Source organism: Felis catus, chromosome D2 (assembly GCF_018350175.1).
Source record: "Felis catus isolate Fca126 chromosome D2, F.catus_Fca126_mat1.0, whole genome shotgun sequence".
NCBI lineage: Eukaryota > Metazoa > Chordata > Mammalia > Carnivora > Felidae > Felis > Felis catus.
Window position 1 is genome coordinate 51,047,036 of NC_058378.1, and position 16,663 is coordinate 51,063,698.

The 16,663-nt window shown below is 41.7% G+C and overlaps 1 long non-coding RNA gene across 1 annotated transcript; it reads left to right on the top strand.

Annotated features, from left to right (window-relative positions):
- Positions 1-678: 678 nt before the first annotated feature.
- Positions 679-3,528, top strand: LOC123380845. The gene is made up of 3 exons (XR_006587145.1): positions 679-758; positions 1,665-1,965; positions 3,191-3,528. It is a non-coding gene; the product is annotated as an uncharacterized LOC123380845 (long non-coding RNA).
- The last annotated feature ends 13,135 nt before the right edge of the window (positions 3,529-16,663 follow it).

Below are 16,663 nucleotides of genomic sequence, written 5' to 3' on the forward strand. Positions count from 1 at the left end.
AAAAATTTAAGCTATTAACAGAAGCAATCATTCTGAAAGCCACAAGTTTTGAATTGCAGGAGATGGGCTTTGGTAAATGATGAAGAGGCTCTTGATAATCAAAGGGAAAAAATGAGATTGGGACTCGCAGTAGATTGGAAAGACAGAAGATATACAATCACCCAGAGCAAGGGAGGGTGACCTGGGCTGAAAGAGGGGAGCGTAGAAGAGACTGGTTGGGGCAACAAAGACAGTGGACTCATGGAGAGGAGCAAATGTGGCAGCCCATTGGCTTGGCAAGTAATGTTAGTTGCCCAAGAAGAATTATTCTATTAATATATGCATAAAATATAGTCCTCCAAAAGTTCACGTTGATTTCTATTGTTTATGTGTTCAAAAACATGTTGCACACTATATAAAATTTTAATGTACATACACCATGTTTTAGAGTATGCCAGAATCACAATGATAGAGGAAGACACAAAAGAGGTAAGGCAGAAGGGTCTGTTCTGAATTGTCTTAACAGCCACCTGAGCAACCAACGCAGCTGACGATTAACCATGTAAGCAGAGATTCACAGCACCCCTCCAGCTTGCCCTTCCCATCCCTACTTACATGGCATCTACACCCCTATTATGACTTTTGGGGAGGAACATAATAGGGGAGTAAAATCCTAAGGGAGGAAGATTAGCTGGTCAGAGAAGCTCCAAGACTGTGTGCCAACATCAATCTGGACACAGTTGCCTGTCATTACTCCCTCTGGCATGGTCACAAAATGAGTATGTATGAATTCACGGCATTCCTGGTCTGTCTACTGACTCTACTGCTTGAAAAAAAAGTCTAGAGCTTAGGTCATACTTTATTGTTATCATCTATCATTACCATGATTTTTTAAAAGACATTTCTGCATACCACAAGGTAATTCTTTATAACTTAGCTTTATGAAAAGCTTACTATGTATGTATTCGACTGATTTTCTACCTTTGGCCTCTAAGGAGAATGTGGTCTTCTATTTTGTGCAAAGGTGTTTTGGGGAATACCTTCAAGATACAATTATAGTAAAGTGAGGAAGGCAAGACTGAGCAGATGAAGTGGACTAGGAAGGCTGTTGCAACTGAAGATTTTTCAATCCTACAAGGAGCTCTGAGCCTGAAACGGCCTTGGAGTTATCCCAAAGTGATCCTTGGAGCTGAGACTTGCTGTTTTGTCTCAGTTATAGACCATAAACTATCTCCTCTAGGAGGGGTCACCATGGATTGGGAAGTTCATTGAAGCTGAGGGCAACATTAGTGAAGGGTGTAGCTGTGATCCACTGGAAAACCGTTATTTCCTAAGTGGGTCAGCCCTGACAAGACAGCAAAGAATCTCAACATTCATACAAGTTTCCACATGAAACATGATCAGCCTAAGTATTATCAGAAACTATCATTTAAGTCTTCCATCCTCCCCCTTTGCAAAGACTCAAACACAGGCAAAGTGTCCCATTACCACTCCAGTAGCCTACCAGCTTTCACTTGTCACCTGTAGACCTTGACTATTAACTAGTGGAGAAATCTGGAATTTGGGTCTGCCTGAAAAGTGATGACCGACCACATTTCTTGGATACCAGCAAATCTTGAGACCAAGGGTTTTGGGGGGTGGAGGAGCAAAAGATTATAAAAATGCCATTTTTTCTTTTCCTCTAGGATTTTACATGCAATTAAAGATCAAGCCACTCTGATGTATTGTAGGTCAGCCTTGACAACTGTCACATGTGGCATGAACACTGAGGGGCTGCCTGGTGTCCCTGTGAATCAAAGCAGCAGGAATGTTGGAATCCAGCAGTGCTGGTGCATGCTGATGGGCACTTCCTTCCCATTTTGCGTTCTTTTCACAGTCAATATAAATCAATCTGATGGCCTCCAGTGACTTTCCTCAGTGCAACTCCAAACTTAGTGGGATAGACGCGCAAGGATAGAAAAAGCTACCAAAGAAAAGCATTTTGGAGTAAGGTTAAAGATATAGGTTTTAAATACTTTTTAAAATCTAGGGTATCTAGGGGCTCTTGGGTGGCTCAGTCGGTTAAGCATCTGACTTTGGCTCAGGTCATGATCCAGTTTGTGGGCTCGAGGCCCACATTGGGTCCTGTGCTGACAGCTCAGAACCGGGAGCCTGCTTGGATTCTGCCTCCCTCTCCGCCCCTCCTCCACTCATGCTCTGTCTCTGCAAAATGAACATGAAGAAAATTTTTTAATCTGAAACGTCTAGATGTGTATTCATGCATGCATGTATATGTTTATGTGACTCATGTTGTGTAGTTTGATTTTTTTGTTTTGCTTTAAAGTGAAGTCTCCCTCACTCAAACTCACAACCCCAAGATCCCGAGTCACAGACTCTACCAACTCAACCAGTCAGGGACCTTTTTATCTGTTCTTTCTTAACCTGAACAGGATCTTTCAGGAACTCAGAGATCTTCTGATGACCTGTTAATGTTAAGTTTAGGATTTCCATTTTGCTTTCCTTTAGTTTACAAGACAAAATCCGTACTCTTAAGTAGTCTATATAAACTAATGCCACTTTTAAGTTGCTCTCTAGTCTTTCTCTGAGTTCAGAGAGACATCTTGAGGTATGTTCGATTTTTAAGGACCTACTTCTGTCGGAATTTGTTTTTCCTTTCCCATTTTTTCTGTATGCCTTTTTATTAAGCATATATTTTTACAAGTCAGTAACCCAAATGGCTAATATTACTATTTAAGAAAAAGTGTAGAGGGGCGCCTGGGTGGCGCAGTCGGTTAAGCGTCCGACTTCAGCCAGGTCACGATCTCGCGGTCCGTCAGTTCGAGCCCCGCGTCGGGCTCTGGGCTGATGGCTCAGAGCCTGGAGCCTGTTTCTGTATCTGTGTCTCCCTCTCTCTCTGCCCCTCCTCCTTCATGCTGTGTCTCTCTCTGTCCCCAAAATAAATAAATGTTGAAAAAAAAAATTTTAAGAAAATAAAAAAAAAAAAAAGAAAAAGTGTAGAGCTTCAAACCTTATTTCAGTAGAAACAAATCATCTCCTTATTCCCATTTAATCACTTCAACCTCAAGGTGAAGTGAGAACCACACTCAGAGGGACCCCGGTCTTTGATCTAAGTGAACAACTGAGAGTGAGAAAGGTCTGAAGCATGGTATCAGGAAGGAGGCTGCTGTTTAATTCCACTTAATCTTAATTTGTGTATTTCTTCAAAAATCAGCCTCTTGGATGGAAAAGGGAGGAAGGAGAGGAAGACAACCTGAATCAAATGAGCCCCCTACTGGGGTCACACATGAAGTTTCAGATTAAGTAGAGCAAATGAGGAAGTCTTAATGAATAGGTAAGGGTCACCTTCTTTCATGTTTCTTGTTCTTTTTGGAGGAGTTCTATCTTTACAAAGAATTAAACAAGGCAACGTCTTATGGACAGGAGAACATACATACAAGGAAGAGTAAAAATCATTTGTAACTTCATTTCCCAACAGCAGCCACCATTAACATTTTAATTACAGGGTTTCTCCTAGGCATTCTGGTTGGCCCTGGAGCTCAAAGTAAGAGAAGACCATATAAGCATTTCTACCTAACAGGATACTGGAAAGTTTCTTATAAACTTTTATATTATGCAAATACATCATCCTTATAGGAGACATTAGAAAACATGTATAAAAATCATCCTACCACCTAGATATAAGAATTGTTACACCAACTGCCCAAAATTTTTATAGGGTAAAATTAAAATCTTCTGGATAGTTTCTCTTACATAGATGATAGGTCATAAACATTCTAGGTGCCTCTAATTTTTTGCCATTAAACAACTAAGATTCAGATGTTTTAAGGTATATCCTATTTTACACTTGTCCAATTTTCTAAGAAAGGTCTAGAGATGAAGTTGCTGAGGCAAATGGTAACATTTGTAACATTTCTAAGACTTTGGAAGGTTGTGCTAATGTGTAGTTTTACTGGAAGTGTCTATGAATGTACATTTCCTGTTTTGGATATTACAAGTTTAGCCTTCTAATAGGAAAAACAAATCGTTTTTAAAGATTTAATATTTGATGGAGCATGAGCAGTGTAGGGGTGGAAAGAAGGGGAGACAGCATCTGAAGCAGGCCCCAGGCTCTGAGTTGTCAGAAGAGTCTGAAGCAGGGCTCACATGCACAAACCACGAGATCATGACCTGAGCCAAAGTTTAACACTTAGCCAACTGAGCCACCCAGGTGCCCCGAAAACAAGTCCTCTCTTAATTTGTATTCTTTGGATTTAGTATCAAGGGTAAAAAGTTTCCTAAGATTACTAGGGTCTTCTATTTTTAGACTTTCCTCATCTTTTAATTGACATGTTTTTCTGCTATTCGTGGTTTTTTTTAGTTACAATATTAACACCTTCATCACCTGTTCAGTATGTTCATGAATTTTCTTATATGATTAAGATGGCTACAATTAGAGTGAAGTTAAATACCTGATAACAGAACCTTTGTTATCTTGGTTTTAAGAATAAATCTGGTCTTCCGAAACATTAAGCTTATCTGTTCATTTGAGATTGACACATGATTTTTCTAATGCTAATGTACTCAACTTTTTTTTTCTTCTTTGGCTAGAGCACAAGTGGGGAAGGTGCAGAGAGGAGGACAGAGGATCTGTGCTGACAGCAGAGAGCATGACATGGAGCTCAAAAAGTCAGGAACTACAAGATCATGATCAGAGCCAAAGTCAGACGCTTAACCAACTGAGCCACCCAGGTGCCCTCAACTTATTTTTAAAAGAATGTTTCAAATTTCATCACATGCATTTTAGCACCAATCTTTTTTTTTTTTTTTTAATCTGATAAGGGGTATCTCATTTTTTCTAATGGTGAACTTTGCATTCTTGGAATTCATTCTCCTTGGCATTCAACATTTGGATCTGTTCCATCAATTCTCGTTTTCAACAATACCAGTTATGTATTAGATCTCCTTTGACTTTAAAAAGGAATAAAGGCATTTTGTAAGTCTTACTACTTTTATAGTTTTTTTTTTTTTTTTTTGCAAGCCATCCACCCGATCTTTGCTCAAATTTTCGTTACTTTGTTTCTACTTTGTTATTTTCATTATGTTTAGGTTTCATTTCCATTTCTGGGCTTTTCCAACATTTTTTCACTAATCTTGAGATTTTTTTGAAGTATTACCTGTAGTTTTTGTGAGAATATAGTAAAGTATTGAACTGAGCCCTTCCTGGGTCGCTCTACACAGTTCCTTGTATGATGTATGACGTTCATTTTAAGACTTTTACTTATCTTTGAAGGATTCAGCCGTCAGATTCTAGATGAACATTCTATGGGGGAAGGGGGCCATGAGCTGGTCATCTGCAGCCTCCTCTTTATCATCTCCTTTACCTTGTCAATAAATCTTTTAGGGTCCCAGAAACAGTGGGGGGACTGGGGGAAGCCCAGAGGATCATAGCTCAACACAGGCTCTGAAGTCACCTACTTGTTCTTCCAATGCTGCTACTTACTAGTTCAAGGTCAGACAACTAGTGTTTTTTAGTATATACAATTAGGGTAGTAATAATTCCTGTGTGCATGTTAAGTATTTAACCTTGAACAGTTCCTGTGATACATTAATTCCAGCATGCAGGTATTATTGCCCTGTGTCTTTTCTGTTGCCATCTGCAACTGCTACCTTCCTTTTCCTTCTATCACTCTACCTCAAGTATCTACCTCAATTATGAGAGCTGGTTAGAGACAAGACAAAGGACAGAGCACAAGGTATACCATTCAGTTATAGTTCCTGGACTTCCTGTGGTTTTGAAGAATCCATAGGGACATCCCTTATGTCCCATGATGATCCCTTCCTCTAGCTCAAAGCACAATTCCAGTGGATCTCCCCCCACCCCCCCCCTTTTAGTATTACATCACTAAAGTGCACAGAGATCTGGATCTTGCAGAAGGTCAAGAGCACCTCTCAGCAAAAGCACTTCTCAGTAGAGAACATGTATTTGGCCAGTGCTTTATAGTTTCAGGTTGCAGTAGACATTGTTTTTTATCATTGCAGACAATGGTTTACTCTTTCCTACCATTTCTGGTAGATTTTAAGTAGGTGTGTAAGTATGCCTTGGACCTTTCTACCAGAAATCTGGAATGGTTTCAGTAGCTTAATAGTGTGATAGAACTCACCTGTAAAGTACTCCAAGCTAAAGTTCGTTAATGGTGAATCCTTGATAAGTTATGAAATTAAACATGGCCAGGGGCACCTGGATGGTTCAGTCAGCTGAACACCCAATTCTTGATTTTTGGCTTAGGTTGTGATCTCCCAGTTGAGATTGAGCCCTTGTGTGGGGCTCTGCACAAACAACCTTAAGCCTGCTTGGCATTTTCTCTCCTCTCTGCCCCTCTCCTGCCTTGTTCTCTCAAAAAGTAAACCTAAGAAAAAAATCCAGCACAGTCATTACTTACATTTCCGACTTCTGAAGTTTTGTTATTAGTTGATATTTTCCCATTTTTACTAACATTTCCTATTTTTCCTTTTTTAAATAGCTTTAATGTTTCTAATTACAACATCTTTCTCATTTCAGATACATGTCCTCCCTTCCTTCCATTCCCAGGAATTTGTCCATTTCTTGGTCTCTCCCAAGAAACCATTTATAGTTTTATTTTTGTTTTTATCCTTTTTGATTTCATCTTCTGTTTTCCTCAGCTTAGCTTTATTTATTTATTTATTTATTTTTTAACATTTTGATAGAGCACATGCTGGAGACCAAGGGCAGAAAGGTCAAGGAGAGAAAAGCCCAAGCAGGCTCCACACTGCCAGCACAGAGGCCACTGTGGAGCTTGATCCCACCCACCACAACATTGCAACCTGAGCCAAACTCAAGAGTCTGGTGCTCAACCCAGGCACCCCTCCTTAGTTTTTAACTTTAAGATTCTTTAATAGAATGCATCGTTCTATTCTTTGTTGATAAATTATTTGTAGTGAATTATTTTGCTCTGAATGTATCAGTGATGCTGCAGTGTCATTTTTGTTTGCACAAAGATTTTTATGATCATGCAATAGTCTATGGTCAAAGACTACAACCATACTCAGCTACTCATTTTCTGCTTGTTCAATTGTGTGGGTAATTAACAGTTCTGTAAAATTTTGTTAAAACTACTTTTTCTGCATATAATACAGGTTACAAAAATGAAAGCTCAAAAGCTGAAAGGCTTTCCACTAAGAAAATCTAGTATGTATTTCTTAATGTTCTCCAGACTTCTGTGGAGTTAAACCTACTACACCGTTCTGAAAAATCATTGATTGCCAAAGAAAAACATCACCACCTGCTTATCAGTGACCTGTGATAGTAACTGTGGTAAATGACTGACATCGTCCATCAGGGGCTAATGTTAATACTTTTGTTTATTGCCCGGAGACTGTCTTAGGTTTCCTTTGGCAGCAAGAGTGTCTTCTGTCATCTTTTCAAATCATGTTCTTTTCACTGGTAGGTTAGGCAAAGATGTACTTGACACTATCAGTGTAAGCAAAGAATTCAACCATGTTCTCCATCAAACTCGGGGAGGGGGAAATGGTGAAATGGTAAGGAGAAAGTTCTGACAAACAAGTAGTCACTGGAAATACCCAGTGTCAGAGGATGTGGTAAGGAATCAAGGCCTTCCACGCAGAGTGCTAGGCACTTGATCGTTGAGTGATAGAAGTAATGAAATTTTAACAAATACTGAAGGATATGGAGAATGGAAGGTGAGTGTTCAATGTAGGTCTGTAACAATTCCTATAACCTTTGAATTAAGAGCAATTTCTAAAGAGGCAATGGCTGTAAAGTTTCCACAATTTAAACACTTGAAATATGACTGAATAAGCAGAGGTCCTGAGCCAAGTATCTTCTACTCCTGGAGATAGCAGAATTTCAGATACTAAAAACAAGTATTCCTTTAAGTCACAGGAAGAGAAAAAGATTACCCAGAAAGAGGGGGGGAAAAAAACTGATAGCACAGTTCTAAGTAACACAATAGAGATCAGAAGTAAGTGGAAATTGAGGCACAGAGGTCACATATAGTCCATAATGACTGGTTACCAGTGGTGGTATAGTCACCTTGACTAAGGTGGTCTCACTCTAAAAGCTCACATTATTCAACACTATAGTGCCCCTTCTTGGACAATATGCTGGACCGTTTCTCATTAAAACTTTTGAACAAAGAACTGATTTCTCTCAATTCAGTAACAAATTGAGAGAAGAACCATGTGTGCCTTTGAATATGAAATTGATTTTTTTTTAATTTTTTTAACGTTTATTTATTTTTGAGAGAGAGAGAGAGCATGAATGGGGGAGGAGCAGAGAGAGAGGGAGGCACAGAATCTGAGCTCCAGGCTCTCAGGTGTCAGCACAGAGCCTGACGCAGGGCTCGAACTCATGGACCGCGAGATCATGACCTGAGCCGAAGTCGGACGCTTAACTGACTGCGCCACCCAGGCACCTCGAATATGAAATCGATTTAACTCGTAATTAGGTTTATAAAAATTCAAAGGGTTTGGAAGACTCATCCTAAGTGGTAGTATGGGTTGTAGGTTTCTACACCGAGTTTTTTTTTTTGTTTTTTTTTGTTTTTTAAACACATGCCTGAAGGTGAAATGCTCTCAACAAAGGTCATGCAAAATGGAAGCTGGGGGGGGGGGGGGGGGGGGGGGGGGGGGAGTTTTAATGGATAAAAATATTTCCAATTTTTAATTAGGCATGCCATATGTAGTAATGGAGAAACTTTAATCAACAGATCTCTATTTCCCACATCATCCTTAAAGCATATGACCTTGAATATAAGTGAGCTGGGCAACGTATCTTTAGTGAATGTTACACATGTATTAGGATTTTCAGTAATAGAAGTTATTTAAGATTGATTTGCTTTCATAGCTTAACTTGTTCTGAAATTATTCCCAAATTGAGGGGCCAAAGAGGATGGAAGCAGATGACCTTCCATAGTGAATACTTTAAAGGACAATTGTTTTTAGCATATATATATATATATATATATATATATATATATATACACACACACACAAATTCACAGCTCAAGAAGTGTGACAGACATTGAATTCTTGAAGTATTTCTACATTTCCCTGTTCAACCAATGTTTCAGGATTGCACAGTACAAAAGAAAAATGTTCATTCATCAGGCAAGTCCCAGAAAATTGCTATTCTGAAATTACCAACACTTGATTTCCTTTATTGACAAAAGCTATTAAATTATGGACCACAGAACAAAGGACTGGGGTAGGCTCAATAGTCTAGTATTAAAGAAAAGTTATTTTCATGTAATACTGCAAACTCACTTTCTAGTAACAGGCCTACTGGAAGGCAAGTAGTATAGCTGGAGCTCAGAAAACATGATTTAAATCCTTATCTTCTAACCTTGGAAAAGTTAGTGTTCTTTCAATGTGGATGAAAGAATATTTTCAGGCTTTCAGTGAAGATTCAACAAGATAGGTATAAAATAGGGACTCTACAACTGGGAGTCATCTTTATCTCCAATTAAATTGTGCCAGTATACGGCAGGAGGAGCCGTCTGGGAACTCCTGGGTTCCAGCCCTATGACAAAAGTAGACAGTCACACATACCTGATATGTGTGGTACCTGAGTACCCCTAGAAAGGCAATCTCAAGAGTTGATTCTGATCCCTCATTCCCCAGTCCCACCCTACAGTCAATGAAGACTACTGCAAAGACCCAAACCTTCGTAGCAGAGATCCAGTGTATCTAGTGTTCATGGCAATTCCTGCCAGGTCATTGGATATTACTCACCAAACAAAGTCACTTGAAACAAAAGGCACAAGTGTCGTAGGAATGGATTGGGATGGGGAGGAGTTAATCTGTTCTATTCCATTTCATAACTTGGTTGATGGGACAGCACTTCCCCAACAAAGGGCCCAATGTCAGCTCAGTAGCCTTTGATATTTCCATGCTACCCCAAAGAAGGAGTTCAACCTTTGGCACATGTCTAGTAGGCTAGTCACTTGGGCTCTATCAAGACACACCCAAAACAAACCCTGACCTCTTCCAGGTAGCACAGTCCCAGCTCTTACTGATCAGGAAACCAACTGGCCTGGGATGCCACCTTGGTCCCCTGGGCCAGTCATGAACTTCCTACAACAGACCTCTAGTCTCTAAGAGCGTCCACCAAATTCAATGAGGTCATTAAGCATTTACATAATAGTCCTGAGTGCTGTGGATTCAGCAGCAGTGCTAAATACTTTAAGTGTATTCTTATTTAAGATCCCCAACAACTTCATAACCTACACAGGTTTCCCATTTCATTTCTAAAGCAACTAAGGCACAGAAGTTAACCTGACCAAAATTCTATTTGAAGCATGGTCTGGCTTATGTCCGTTCTAAGCCTGAAAGGGCCCGGTGGGGGGGGGGGGGGGGTGGAGAATGAGTAATCCATGCTCTGTCCTCTAGGAACTTAGAATCCAGTAGGGTCAACACATGCACAACTCAACAAGATTAGTTGACAAGTGCTCTAAAGTCCATGCAAACCGTTTTCTAAGGAGTCTCTCAAAGCAATGTCAGCTAATGACACTTGATACAGCAACAGATTCATAATCCACATGAAACATATCGTAAACAAGTCTGCAGTAATTCTGCAGCAGTAGCTCTCCGCCTTGACCACCTTCAGAAACTGAAGCCTTTTGTTAGGACGTTTGTACCCACCTTACAAAAGGAATGCCTGTTCAAGATGAAGACCACCACCAAGTTCTGCAGGAGCCTGGGTGCTTCAGTCGGTTAAGCATCTAACTCTTGGTTTTGGCTCAGGTAATCTCAGTTTGTGAGATCGAGCCCCACATTAGGGTCTGTGCAGACAGCACAGAGCCTGCTTAGGATCCTCTCTCTGACCCTCCCCCCTCTGAAAGTAACTGAATTTAAGGACACACTCACAGAATTTACCTCAGTCTAAGAGGAGGAATACAGGAAATGCTCGTCCCTTGCAGGTCGGAAATCTCTAAGGCAGCCTACAGAGCAAGGTTAATAAAACCTTCTGTGGCCCCCAAGGCCCAAGCTTCACGGTTATGGGATATCACAAGTTTCACGGTAACAAGTCTTAACAGTCTCTTGCTGCCCTGGCTTTGATGGGCAACAAATAAGAACCCGGAGGCCTGAAGATTATGGCCACGGATCAAGAGCAACAGCCTTGGGTCTCCATCCTAATGTAGCATGCAGTCTTTGTCAGAGATAAGCTTCCTCTCCCCTGCCTCTACACTCACAGATTACACATTTATGCAACAATACGTAAAAGGAACCATAAAGGGAGGCAATAGCCAAAGGGAGAAAAGAGCAAGAAATCAGGAAATGGACCTTGAACAGACATCAACATTAAGTTGGAGAGTCTCCTTTAAAGGTGACATTCCTTGCCAGTTCCCCTATTGATCCAGGACTTCTCGTTCTTATCTTTAAGAAACGAACACTCCAAGCTCTGCTCCCCTAATGCATTTCTTAACCCTTTAGAGCCTTTCTTTCACCTTCCTCTGGTCACGTGTCTTCTCCCATTGGATTAAGAGCTCCATGAGTGCAGTAAACATTTGACATGTATTTTAGTAATCTCAGCTTCCCACATACAGGACACAGCAATGCTTAAGAGCAGACAGATTCCCAGTTACACCCACCTAGAGAGGACACCCCTCAATGAAATGATCAAATAGACCAGAATGAAGGAAGAAGGTACAGAATGCATGTACACAGGTTTACACCTCTTGACCGTTCCCAGGGTCACAGCCAACTCTAAGCACACAGATGAGAGTGCTGGCTCAGCGAGAACGAGTGACCAGACCCAGAGAACCCCTCAACATCAAATTCACAAGCACTACTTCTAGTCTACCTTCAAAACAGGTGTAATTTATCCACTCCTCACGACTGGAGTCCACCAACATGCTTCACCTGGTTTTGTGACAGCCTGCTAGTAAACAGTCTACCTCCATGGTCTCCACCCCATAGTCTTATCAGTACAGCTGACAGAGCCTTTTAAAGAAACAGTACATCACATCCCAGTTCAAAACCCTCCAATGGATTCCCACCACACTTAAAATCCCAAGCTTCTACTGAGTTCAAAATGCCTTATAGGGTTGTGTCTACTTCTCCCACATACCATTCCCATCTTGGTTCTATTCCCCCCTCACCCACCCCAACACTTGCTATTATGTGAGCACCTCTAGTATGTTTCTACCTCAGGGCCTTCTACCTCAGGGCCTTCCTCTGGCAGTTTCTTTCTTCATATCCTTGAGTTTCACTGCTCATATTATTCACCTTTAACCTCGCTTGCAACCTTTTGAAAGGTCTCTCCTAGCCTCTCCATCTAACCTAGAATCCCCATTATCAGTGATTCTCATTTTCTGCTTTATGCTAGCAGAATTATCACTGAGAGATGTTACTTCATTAGAACACAGACTTGGTCTTTGTTTACTGCTCAATCCACAGTACAATGCTTGAGTAGATATGCAGTAAGACTTATTAAAGGACTTGTTGTAAGAATACTATTAAATGGGCCAGGAAACTGCAGCCTCCAGGAGCAGACAGTCTCAAGGGCACCTTATAGTCCAACGGTCAGTGAACAAGCCCTTAGAAGAGAACTTGGGTAGTAGCTCCAGAGCCCCCCATTCTTGTCATGCCATGTACAACCCAAGCCTGAAGACCAATCATTCAGGTTTTCCTCCCCCACCTTCCCACCCTGTTCTGAGCTCCATCACACATGGGCCATTTGGAAATGTACTCCACATATTCATTGGCACTAGCTGGCTGATCAGCGGAGTCTAACATTTTCATTAATACTCCTAAGGAGAATGCTCTATTTGGTTTCTTGAATGTTTCATAGTGGCTCCTCCTATGGGGCCTTTGTACCCATCTTCCCAGTGCTGGAACTCCCTCTTTGCCTCATTAATGCCTCCTACAAGTACCACAGGTACTCTTATGATAGAGGCTTTACAATTAGAGGACTGTTCACAAGAGTTTTTTCATCTTCTAGATGAAGAGACTTGATTTCAGAAAGGTTAAATGACTTGCTACACGTCACACCACTCAAGGACCAAGCTGGGCCCAAATGCTGAGTCTTCTGAATTTCAATTCCCAGCATTTTCCACGACATCAATGAGCTTACCTAAAGGGCTAAAAAAAATGGCTTCCCAGTAGGACTAAGATCATTGTTGGCAGTTCATTTCCCTGAAGAGTAAGAGACCATCATTCTCAACAAGATAAGTATGTGCACTGATTACTGAGATGCTCTTCAAAATTTAAATTTCTTGTTACACCAACTCGACTTACCGCATTACATGAAGAATCCTAGCGAGAAACAGGAAGGGGTGGGATACAAGGAGAAACAAGGAACGATGAAGGAAAATCAACAGCAAGACACACCTCGCGGTTTAAAGAGGTTTCCCCCCCCCCCCATGACACAAGTGCCATCTAGGTGGCCAGAAGCTCCTGTAACCACAGGAGAGGAACCAAGGGCTGGTGCCAGTGCCCAGTGTCTTATCACTTACAACGTGTGATCTAGCCTCTAAGGTTGAGCCTTGATGTCTATAAGGATAGTAATCCTACTACATTATAGTATTTTATGGTACACTGAAGTCAGTTTTACATAGAGCCCTTAGAACACCATCTAAGTGATTTCAAATCCCCAAGTTAGTGATCTTTACTGTTATTTGTGCTAGATAGCAATCCTGTGGTGAGGATTCCTTCCCCTTTTATGCCTTATCTCTGACCTTAGGCAGGTCAGTCAACCTCATTGGAGCTCCAGGTTCCTCTTCTCTAGACAAAGACTATCATAGCAGACCTACCCACTTCACTAAGTCCTTAAGAGAGTCAGATGGGAGAGAGTAGTTTAGAATATTCTGTCAATAGCTTTTGATCACATCTTTATACTCTAGCCAGGTAACACATTAAAATGTGAACTGAACCACTGAAGACTTCAAGCAGGGAAATGGCGGAGTCCTCTTTAGTCCAGATGGATAAAATAGTGTTTATGTAAGAATGGGGCAGTGGGGTATTATCCTATCACTTATTCCTTCATTTCTGTACTTACAAATCCTTATGGATTACCTGATACGTGCTTGTCCCTTGAGTTGTGATGGCAATACAGCATGGACAAAGCAGGCAGAGACTCTGCCTTAGCACTGCCCGCTTGTAGCAGTTAGAAACTGTATGCAGGTAAGAGACTCAAATACAGAGAACAAACAGGATTACTGGAGGGGGTATGGAGGGGGGTGGGCTGAATAAGTAAGGGGCATAAGGAATCTACTCCTAAAATCCTTGATGCACTGTATATGCTATTTTGGAGGTAAGTTTTTAAAAGAAGTTCTTCCATATTCTGAACCAAAACCTGCATCTCCCATAAGTTGGACACACTTCTAAAAGTGTGTGCCGAAAGGCAGGATTCACCACTGCAGGATTCAAGCTCATTTGGGGAGAAACAGAAAAGGACACTCCTAATATTTGAGTGGGGATGCAAATGAAATTAGTGAAGCCAAGGGGAGGGCGTCCTAGAAGTGGGAAAATTGGTCCAAAGGCCCCAAAAGAACTAATATGAAACAGTGTGAAAGGGACCAAGAAAGTGAGGGGAATGAGAGCCGGTAAGGGGGGCAGGCACCCAGAGGTTTTGATCTTTAAGAACCACCACCACCACTCTCCCCACAATTAAAATAAAAATTAAGATTGAGATCACACATCGGGAAGAATGAGTGGGAAGGACATGCACACTGCAGGAAAAGCCGTGAGAGGCAGGGCTACCGCAATGGTCCAGACAGGTTATCATGGTCGTTACTGAGTACAACAGAGAAGACAGAAGTAGACAGGAAACACTGATGAGCAGAGAGCCCCAGACATCAGTGCCTGATCAGCTACAGGATCAGAGAGGGAGAGGCCACGGTGGACCCCTCCATTTCTGCTCAGAGCAGCTAGGCAGACAATGGAGTTAGTCTGACACCAAGAAAGTGACAAGAACGTGTAGTCAACTCTGAGGCATCCAGCTGGAACTATCAAGCAAGCAGTAGGATGCAGAGAACACAGAGAACCTTGAAGCCCATCTAAGCTAGATCTACTTTAGGCTAAAATGTGTAGAACTCAGGGAAAATGTTCCCTTCTGATGTAGAGCAAGGGATAACCAATAGGAAATGGGTTTCTCTCCCCTTCCAAAGTCAGACATGCCCAAGACAAGGTCACCACCATTCGTTACCCTTCTGCTCTGGCAATGTTGCCCTTCATCTGGTGGCATCTGTTTTCATAAATGGGGTCTATGGAGCTTTCAGAACTCTTTACAATAACATTTCCTTATGGGGACAACAAGGATTGACATCTGACACAGCAGGGACAACAGCTAGAATTAAAGCACTGGGGCTTTCTCATTTGCTCTAGCATGTTTGGCTTTTTCTTACAAGCAAAGCTGGCTGACCCATCATGTCCTCAGAACCCATAGCACTGGGATAGCCTGTGGACCACCTCACTTCCCCAGGACCTCTCCCGGCCTGGGCCAACCTGGGGTAACCGCTGCCTTTCTCTCTTCCAGTCATTTCCTCTTGCCCAACCTCTGAGCCATGAGCTAATGATACCAGGGCATCAGCTAGTGTGCCAACGGGTAGCTCAGTAAAGCTTAACAAATGTGTGATCCAAGCTTTTCTTGTCCTTAGCACTTCAAAGCATTCATGTTTGATGTCTGGTTTTGCTATTTGCTAGTCTGTTTTGGGACAAGTAATCTTATCTCCTTCACTTGAGTTGCTTTAACTGTATAATGGGATACTGAGCCTTTCCTCCTAGGATCGTCAGGAGGAGGACACAAAATGGTCTGGATAAACAATGGATGCACAGAAAGATGCTGTTTTAGAGAATTTTCAGAGGGTTGATAGGTTTATAGAAAACCCGATTCTAAGAACTCCCCCACCCCATGAGATACACAGTCCCAAGGTGTATAGTCCAAGACCACATTCTATGGAGTGTTTTCTGCCTGCATGCTGGAAACACTGAGAAGTGTGAAGACTTTTGGTCCTAGATCAGGGTTTCTCAACTTTACCTATTTCCTAATACCAATGTTCAAGTCTTTTACCCACACTAGTAAAATCAGAACCCCTGAGCATGGGGCCCAGGCATCAGTATTTCAAGAAGTACCAGGTGATTCTGTACTGTAGCCAGAGAGGAGAACCACTGGTTTGTTTTGCTAAGCTACTAGGGAATTCTAGTATTCGATTAAAATTTCATTAGTATCTAGCTACGCCTCTCCCCTCTTTCCCTAACAGCCTCCTTCCATCTTAGATGCTGGTGTTCTCTGGTACTAGTAACATAGAAACATCTAGCCTCTCCTGGAAGAGACACATCCAGTGTTTACCTGTTACCAGCACTGCCTTGTTAGCATTCCCTTGCTTAGAAAGGCAGCACGGGCCAGGTCACTAGGAGGCAGGGCTGGAGAACTGGAGTTGAGAAACAGTCTGAACCCGCACAACCCCAGAAGACAGACTCTCCTCTCTGATGGCCAAGCAGATGGATGGGATGGCCCTGAGGAGCAGTTGGGCATGTAAACAGAAGCTCATTACCTTAAGAGGAGCAGCTATAGCACAGGCTTCGTTAGTGACCTAGTTTAGTATAGTCTATTAAACTGTTCACTTCCAATCTCCTGGACTAAAAATGTAAACAAAAGCAGTTAATTGCTAGGGGAGAAAAAGCTAAAATTTTAGACAGACCTCATTGGCATATGGAAGACAGA